Here is a 9,510-nt window from a genome sequence, read left to right on the forward strand (position 1 = left end):
TAACTGAATTCAAAATTTAATTATACATCACCTTAAGCTTGAGAATACACTATAAAATACAGAGATTAATAAAAAATGAAATCTTTAAGTTTAACGTCCCACGGTTATGCCGGTTAGGCTAAAGGAGACGGTGATAATGAGAAATGAGTGAAATGGTGGAATGAAGAAAGTGGCAGGAAACGGGAGAACCCCGAGAAAACCCACGAGCACGGTGTTTGTCCACTACAAAGTCCACACGGCGCGAGTTGGGATCGAACCAGGGACCCCAAGCACCGGAGGTGAACGCTCTACCACTGAGCCACCGCGCCCCCCTGAGATTAATAACAATGCATTACTGAAGAATGAAAACAAAAATGTTTTAGCTACCTATATTGTATTTACATGTTACCGGTATTTCTCATTAACTTTTTTTTTTTTTTTGATACCTCATGATCAAAAGTGTAGGGATGCGCAAGAGAAAAGATTTGAGATTGTCTCCTCTCGAAAAGGTGCCGCGAAAGTTATGTCTCGTCTCGAAAACTGGATCCGTTTTTATTGGAAGAGCTCTATCTCGTCTCGAATTTCGTAACAAAAATTCTGTCTCGTCTTGTCTCGTGCGCATCCCTAATCAGGTCCATAGCCAAAAACTTCATTTCGGAGGGGGTTCGATAGAGCTTTGGGATATCCGAATTTAGATATAGATAATCGATATCGACAAACTATCGAAACTTGTTCGAAATATCGAAAAATACAGCAATATCGATATATTGCAAAAAAGCAAGGACCAACGTATTATTGAAATCACCAATTTGGAGAATGTGTTCTACTTACAACAAAATATGTATCAAACACAAAGAAATTGACATCTGCAATATGAACTCTATGTTTAAGAAAACTATTGCAAATGTATTATGTAATACACCAACACTATAATTGGGCTTATGCCTGTTGTGTTGATGGCAAATAAATAAATAAATAAATAAACAATATCAAAAATCGAAAATATAGAAATATGAAAGAGATCAAAAATATGGATATATCGATCAAAAATGGATATATGATCTTGGAATACGATTTGGTGGAATAATGAGGGAGAAAAATAATCATTGATTAAATATTAAATTGAAAAGAAATAAGAGCCTGACGCTCAAATACTTATCTATCCGGCACCCATCTTGATCCCCATAAAATATCATGAAGTGCTTGATTGATTCTAAACCCAATAATAGTAATAGTAATTTAACAATAAACACAGAATATATAATTTACGCACCTTGAAATGTAGAAATTAATGATTGTAATCCCCAGCTTTCCAATAAACGTTTGATTTCTCCAAATGAAGATTCGGATATGTTTCTTCTCAAGCAATAATGGGTTACAATAATCAGTTGCAGTCCAAAGCCAAGTCACTAAGTTAAGCATGAAAATAAAGAATTCATTAGTTAGATGCATACAAAATCCTACGCATGTAAATCCGAATCTACTTGTATTAAATTGTAAATTTAAACAAACTAAATTATACTACTTTGGAAAGCGTCTCCAAATATAATGTTTTCATTCTAAAGTGAAGGAATTTTTAAAATCGGATGACCCGTTTGCGCTGTACACTCTCTATGCGCCCAATGTGAAATGAAAATGCAACATTGCCATTTACCTGGACCCACAACATAAGTGAGTGAAGTTACTGTCTTTTACGCTAACATGTCGATGGCCAGCCCCCGTTTCAAACAGTAACTTCATTCACTTATGTTGTGGGTCCAGGTAAATGACAACGTTGCATTTTCATTTAAAATTGGGTGCATAAAGAGTATACAGCACAAACATCTCGTCCGATTTTTTTAAAAAGTGTTCACTTTAGATTGAAAACGTCATATTTCGAGATGTTTTTCCTCTTACATTTTGTTGTAACTCTGATAATAACAGAGTTACCCTATATCAGGGAACGTTTGAGACATCCTGTATACATCATAAGAAGTTCCTTTCTAAATTCTACACGGATGTGGTTTCATTGAATGTGAGGTGGGTGATACACATTAGGCCTTTTGGGAGTACGTCACACGGACGACCGTAATTTTGTGTTCAAAATTTTTATGAATTGATGGGATATGTGATACATATGGCCACGGGCTAGAATTTTCTCAGTATGTCAAATATGCAATCAGATTTCATGCAGCTTAATTTGGTGAAAAGCTATTGCCAATTGAAAGTTACATTTACCTCTTTCTTGCAGATGTTGAACCATGCCGTTAGCACGTGAGGAATGGATCGAAATAATCAAACTGTGGGGCGGGAGGAGTATATGTGCAGTGGTTGCCGATTGCAGAGTCATCCACAATGTGACTGTGTTACATGTTTTAGTGTCACAATAATTAACTAAATTTGAGAAGACGGGCACATTCGTGAACATACATCGTAGCGGTTCAAACTCGCGGAACCTTTTTCCTTCCCCATTTTGAACCGGTACATGAAAATGCCATTTTCTCCATGTTCGCCTGCGCCGATTTTGAACATTCCTTCATTAGTCGATTTCTCTCGTCGAGTACTACAAGAATCAGTTAAAATCTTGCGGTCCTTTTTTCTTCCCCATTTTGAACCGGAACATGAAAATGAGATTTTCTCTATGTTTGCCTGCGCCGATTTTGACAATTCCTTCACTAGTCGATTTCTCTCGACGAGTACTACAAGAATCAGTTAAAATCTCGCGGGCCCTTTTTTCTTCCCCATTTTGAACCGGAACATAAAAATGAGATTTTCTGCATGTTTTTCCTGCGCCGATTTTGAACATTCCTTCATTAGTCGATTTCTCTCGTCGAGTACTACAAGAATCAGTTAAAATCTCGCGGGCCCTTTTTTCTTCCCCATTTTGAACTGGTACATGAAAATGCGATTTTCTTCATGCTTGCCTGCGCCGATTTTGACAATTCTTCACTAGTCGATTTCTCTCGTCGAGTATTACAAGAATCAGTTAAAATCTCGCGGTTCTTTTTTCTTCCCCATTTTGAACTGGTACATGAAAATGCGATTTTCTTCATGCTTGCCTGCGCCGATTTTGACAATTCTTCACTAGTCGATTTCTCTCGTCGAGTATTACAAGAATCAGTTAAAATCTCGCGGTTCTTTTTTCTTCCCCATTTTGAACTGGTACATGAAAATGCGATTTTCTTCATGCTTGCCTGCGCCGATTTTGACAATTCCTTCACTAGTAGATTTCTCTTGTCGAGTATTACAAGAATCAGTTAAAATCTTGCGGTCCTTTTTTCTTCCCCATTTTGAACCGGAACATGAAAATGAGATTTTCTCTATGTTTGCCTGCGCCGATTTTGAAAATTCCTTCACTAATCGATTTCTCTCGACGAGTACTACAAGAATCAGTTAAAATCTCGCGGGCTCTTTATTCTTCCCCATTTTGAACCGGTACATGAAAATGCGATTTTTTTCATGCTTGCCTGCGCCGATTTTGAAAATTCCTTCACTAGTCGATTTCCCTCAACAAGTACTACAAGAATCAGTTAAAATCTCGCGGTCGTCTTTTCTTCCCCATTTTGAACCGGTACATGAAAATATGATTTTCTGCATGTTTACGTGCGCCGATTTTGAAAATTCTTTCAGTAATTTATTTCTGTCGTCGAGTACTATAAGAATCAGTTAAAATCTCGCGGGCCCTTTTTTCTTCCCCAAGCCAATATTTTTGTATATTTTGAATGTATTCAAGTATGGAACAAAAGTATTATATAATTCCCTTAGTAGGCTTCTCAACTTAATATTTTTCAACTTAAATTTTATGTATTTTAATTATTTATTTTCTTGTGACTCAATATTTAATTGCAATCGTTCATTGGGTAGAAGGGTGGCCATTTTCAAATATATAAATATAGTATTCTTAAAATTTATGTGTTCTCGTACTATTAGTTTCTTCCACTAGACCTGGAAATTGCAAAATTAATACCTGGAAAACCTGGAAAATTCAGGGAAATTGAGTTCCATATTTATCTATGAACACTGCTATTTACAATTTTTTTCGAAAGGGAGAACTGTACAAAAGGGTGTTTTGGGAATGGTATAACAATAGGTTTCTGGGAGTGTTGTTCGAAATGAAATCTTTAAGTTTTACGTCCCACTATTATACTGGCTAGGCTAAAGATAACGGGGTGTTGTTCGGTGGGGGTCAATGTTGCCAATTTTGGGTAAAGTCGCTAAATAAGGGGAATTCGACCTCAACGATAGCGTAGGTTGACCATAAAATTTTCAGTTAAAAACGGGACAGGTTCTTGCAACCCTAGACTTTTAGATCTACCTTTGTTCTTATCAGTGCCTTGATATCAGATTTCCTCCTCTCTCTCTTTGTTACAGAGCGGGTACTTATGAAAAAGGAAAGACACGTTGAAATTTGTTCAACATACAACCAACTGCTAAAACCTCTGCTGCCTTTCGAGCAGTACTGCGAACTATAGAGTATGTTTAATATAGGGAATTTCAGTTCAATTTTTGCCTCTTTGTTATTATTAATTACTAATACTTTTAAAAGGAGTAAAGGTACTGGGTTTGTTATTTACTTTTTTCATTTACATAAAACGGGACGAATACTAGTTTTTTCCATCTACTGACGGGACGGCCGGAACACGCCCCTAAAACGGGACTGTCCCGGTCAAAACGGGACGTATGGTCGCCCTACGATAGCGACAAAAAATATTTTTTCCGATTGGAGACTTTTTTTGGGTGATTTTTAAATGACGATTTACCTACTTACACATTTAGCGACTTTTTGCTGCAAACAAAATGTTCATCTGTAGAGAAGCATTATTAGTTCAAAACAGTTTTTACGTTCTTTTTTTCTGTTTGTTTGTTTTAATCAGCGCAACTGATGAAGAGTTTGGAAATACAGCGTACTCACTGCCCCACAATCCTGCATTGTTATGTTACCCTTGCCCTCTAACGAAGAACAACTAGAAACTTGATGTCCTTTAGTTCGCAGAGTTTCCGTTGAGACACACACGTAATACATCATTACCGATAGCAACAAGATTAGCTATAGATGCGTGAATAAAGGCGAAGAAGATGTTTGTTATATTTGCCCTTTGGGGTCTTTTAATTATTCTGCACTTTTTCTTTTACAAAAAAATTGCTTAACGTAAGTACTGTAGTGTTAATTATTTCGGAACTATTTTGACCACAATATGAACAAAAGTACCCGAAACAACCTGAAATGATCCCTGAATTAAAGGATTGGTTGCGCCCTGTTTACAAAGATGTGAGTAGAACCAGCGGTGCAAATCTGTCTTCAACATTGGGGGGGGGGGGTAAGACCGTTACGATACTTTTTTTTGGCGATGTCCGAAATACTTATGAAGTTGAAAAACAATGTTATGGAGGATCAGAGTTGTCTTCAGTGTTGGGAGGCTGCAGATTTGAGGCTTATTCTGGGGGACATCTATTTTATCTCACGTTCCTTTGTAGCAATCGGACAAAAATAATCAAATTTCTCCCAAAAAACACATTTCAAATCGGATTATTGGGGAGAAGTCCCCCTCAGTTCCAGGATTGCAGGGGACATGTATCCGTCATCCCCCCCCCCGGATTTGCGCCAGTGAGTAGAACATATTGTTTAGTTTACATCTACAACTCTAAAACAATGCTTATAGACAATGAATTTCTCGATTATTTTTTATAGCGACTTTTCACCCAAAATTGGAGTCGTCACCTCTCGTTTCGCAAACTTATTGCCAACATTTTGGAAACTGGTTGCGAAGAGAGCTACAATGGATGAGTCGAGTTATTTCGTCGCTTCCCCTGTGAACCTAAGTACAAGATTCCAAAGAGATTAAGAAAAAATAAAATGAAACCTTTGAATGGTGGAATGAAGAAACTGGAGGGAAACGGGAGAACCCCGAGGAAACCCACGCACACGGTGTTTGTCCATCACAAAGTTCATTTGACGGGGGCTGGGATCCAACCCGGGACCCCAAGTATCGGAGGTGAACGCTCTACCACTGAGCCACCGCAGCTCTTAAAAGATTAAGAGTCACAAACATAGTCACTTTCAATTTTGTAATATATATAGGTCTATATATTGCATCACTGACTGATAACTAAAATCCTTGGATTGTATATATAAAAGTCGCCCCCTGCCCGTAAAAAGCTTCATTCGAACTCGGAATCGAACAATTGCATCTGTAAAACAGTGCTGAGTTGATTTTAACGTTCCTTTCAGCAGCAAGGCTGTATGAGACGTGGACCTACAGATTAACGTGGAATCCGAACCACATAAGCTCCGGCCGGGAATCGAAAAAATGAAATGAAATCTTTGAGTTTTATGTCCCACGGTTATGCCGGTTAGGCTAATGGAGACGGTGATGAGTAATGAATTAAATGGTGGAATGAAGAAAGTGGGAGGAAACGGGAGAACCCCGAGAAAACCCACGCGCACGGTGTTTGTCCACCACAAGGTTCACTTGGCGGGGCTGGGATCGAACACGGGACCCCAAGCACCAGAGGTGAACCTTCTACCACTGAGCCACCGCGGCCCCCGGCCGGGAATCGAACCCGGGTATCCCACGCCAAAGGCGTGTTCACTAACCACTTAGCCACGAGGGAGCTCATCTGTAAGGCAGTGTAAGCAAACAAAAAAACGCACACTGGATGTTTGCGCAACTGAGGATCAAAACATTCTCAATGGAGTATGAGAAATAGTTAACGTCAATCAAAGTGTGCTTTTGCTTATTCATTACTTCGTTAATACTTAATTCCTTCTAGAAATAGTGAAACTATACTATGAAGAAACACTAATAAACTAATAACAATTACGCTGTATTTCTTACCACACCACGAAAGTAATATACCATTTTTACCACCCACAGAATTTGAACCTAGTACTATACTGCATTAGTCACGCCGTAACGAAAGCTGAAATTCAAAAGCCTGGCACTCGTAGCTGTTGAAGCTGTGTTGTAACTACCTGTATATCACGCGGCCTGCGTTGGTACTCCTCAACATAAGTACCTCACAGCCCAAAGCCAGGAAACATCACAGACAGAAGACAGAAGCACAAGCAGTGCCTGACACTTCACGAACTCAAACCCGCCAAGACTCAACTCAACATGACCTTCAATTACGTTCTAGAAACCAAACCAATGCTAAGGCACAAACTTACCAACTTCCTATATGAAAACACAAGAAAAAAATCTAACTTTTTTGGTTCCAAAGTGATGACATAACAATAATACTAAAAAGGTTTTAATTTTCAGTAACCCAAACATTAATTAACTAGGGAACATAACAAAGCAAAAATAAATAATAAAAAAATAAATTAAATTAAAAAATAAAAATCTGACAAGTAAACTCCCCTGACTACTTTTTTTTTAAATTTCAGTGAGGCTGTAAAATATGTCAATATCTTCGTAAAATATATATATATTTCAATGTAAATAAGTTCTTTAAACAAAAGAAAGCTTTGTAGTAGACCGCTTACCTCTGACGCGTTAGGTCCCTGGTTCGATTCCTGCTCCCGACAAATAGGCTTTTGGTGAACACTGTAGGTGTGGTTATTCTTAAGACTTTCCAGTTTCCTTACATTTTCTTGATTCCACCATTATCATGTATCTCATCTCCCCCTCACCTTCTCTCTTACATTGATGTACAATCATGGGGCGTTAAACTAAAAGAAAAAAAATCTTGCAAATATCCTAGTAAAAATGAGTTTTCTAGACTACACAAGTGGCCCCGCGTAGGGTAGTCGCTAGCGCTCTCGCCTTCGGTGCGAACGGTCCCGGGTTCGATCCCGGGGGAGAACTCGGTCGAAAAAGTATCAAAAGATTTTAAGTCCAGGCATCCTGAATGAGGTTTCCTTGGTTTTTCCTCATTCACAGCAGGCAAATGCCGGAGTGTTACCTAACATATAGGTCCCAGGCCGTTTTCTTCCTTCCCCAATCCTTTCTTCCCTTCCTTTCCCCGGATAGTGTACTCACCGAGGAAAGTCATTCCTCATATGTGACGGAATAACAAGGCCATTGATGTCGAAAACCCAGAAATCTAAATCCTAAATCTTCACTACACAAGGAAATTTTCGCGCTGAAAACGGTTTATTAGCAATTATGTTAAGCAGTCCTGTAGTAAATCTGCACCAAGTAATAAATCGTCACATATAAAACGGAATGAATAAACACATAACATTCATTTTGCTACCTTGAAACGTAAAATGTTTCAAAACATTAATATTCAAAGATTTCTCAAAATTCAGATACACCCATTCCATTCTCCTCAATCATTAACGAGTTACAATAGTATGAATTGTCATAAACTACATTACTTAGTACTATATTAAAGCAAGTTACACTAAAAGAATATATAATTAATGGAATATTTAACTAAAATAATAGTTAACTATTGTACTTACCCAGGCTTTTGTTTCCTTCCTCTCTTCTTTTCCGTTTGTAAACAACCTCGTTTCGCAAGCAAAAGACGGTAGTTCAATGACGTCAGCCATGGCGAAAGAAAGAGTGTCTATAGGCGGTCAGGATCTCACACACAAATGGACGTATATAATATATAGCTGACGTATGAAACATACGTATACGTATGTAATATACAGAAGATTGTTAGATGTCAGATATCCTGCAGCAGCATAATGTAACATCTAAGCGGGTAAAAGGCAATACCTGTGTAGCATATGGATAAAGTACGCTCCGTACAGATTTCCTTAGTAAACATAACGTATCCTTGTATTTGTACAATATACCGCTGTCCGGATAATGGATTTTTCTCAGTGTACCTGGTGATTGGTTATACAAATATAAATTAGCAGACGATTGTGATAGCAGATAAATTTCCTGTGTGGGGGCCGCGGTGGCTCAGTGGTAGAGCGTTCATCTCAGTTGCATGGGGTCCTTGGTTTGATCCCAGCTCGCGCTAAGTGAACTTTGTGGTGGACAAACATCGTGTGCATGGGTTTTCTCGGGGTTCTCCTGTTTTCTCCCACTTTCTTCATTCCACCATTTCATTCATTACTTATCATCACTATCTTCTTTAGCCTAACCGGCATAACTGTGTGACGTAAAACTTACAGATTTCATTTTATTTTCAAATTTCCTGTGTGAAATAATAATAATAATAATAATTATAATTATAATAATTATTATTATTATAATTATTATTATTATTATTATTATTATTATTATTATTATTATTATTATTATTATTATTATTATTATTATTATTATTATTATTATTATTATTATAGGAAATTCTTGGCACAAGAGATTGTAACGAGCAAGGAATATCAGTGCGGCTTGGCACTAGTAATTTAGTTAAAATTTGTGGTCACCACATCGGTTCCTCCTTGCCGGTGTTTCCTTGACCAGAGACTGGCCGCGCTGCCGACACCAGTGGGGTTTTCACATTGAAAACACCAGCGCTCTTTGACTTTTGTAACCTCACGGAAACAGGTAAACCAGTGGAGATAGCATTTTGGAATAATTATATGTATGTATATGCAGACCCGTATTCAGGAGGATCTAGGGGTTTGCCTCCCTAAATTTT

General features: G+C 37.9%; 1 long non-coding RNA gene across 1 annotated transcript; it reads right to left on the minus strand.

Moving 5' to 3' along the window:
• Positions 1 to 1,333: 1,333 nt before the first annotated feature.
• Positions 1,334 to 8,545, minus strand: LOC145687770 (uncharacterized). Its single transcript, XR_014131756.1, has 3 exons — positions 8,369 to 8,545; positions 7,445 to 7,630; positions 1,334 to 1,388 (listed from the first exon to the last, which is right to left on the minus strand). It is a non-coding gene; the product is annotated as an uncharacterized LOC145687770 (long non-coding RNA).
• Between the last annotated feature and the right edge of the window lie 965 nt (positions 8,546 to 9,510).

This window comes from Thermobia domestica, chromosome 6 (genome assembly GCF_964235325.1).
Source record: "Thermobia domestica chromosome 6, izTheDome1.hap1.1, whole genome shotgun sequence".
Lineage (NCBI taxonomy): Eukaryota > Metazoa > Arthropoda > Insecta > Zygentoma > Lepismatidae > Thermobia > Thermobia domestica.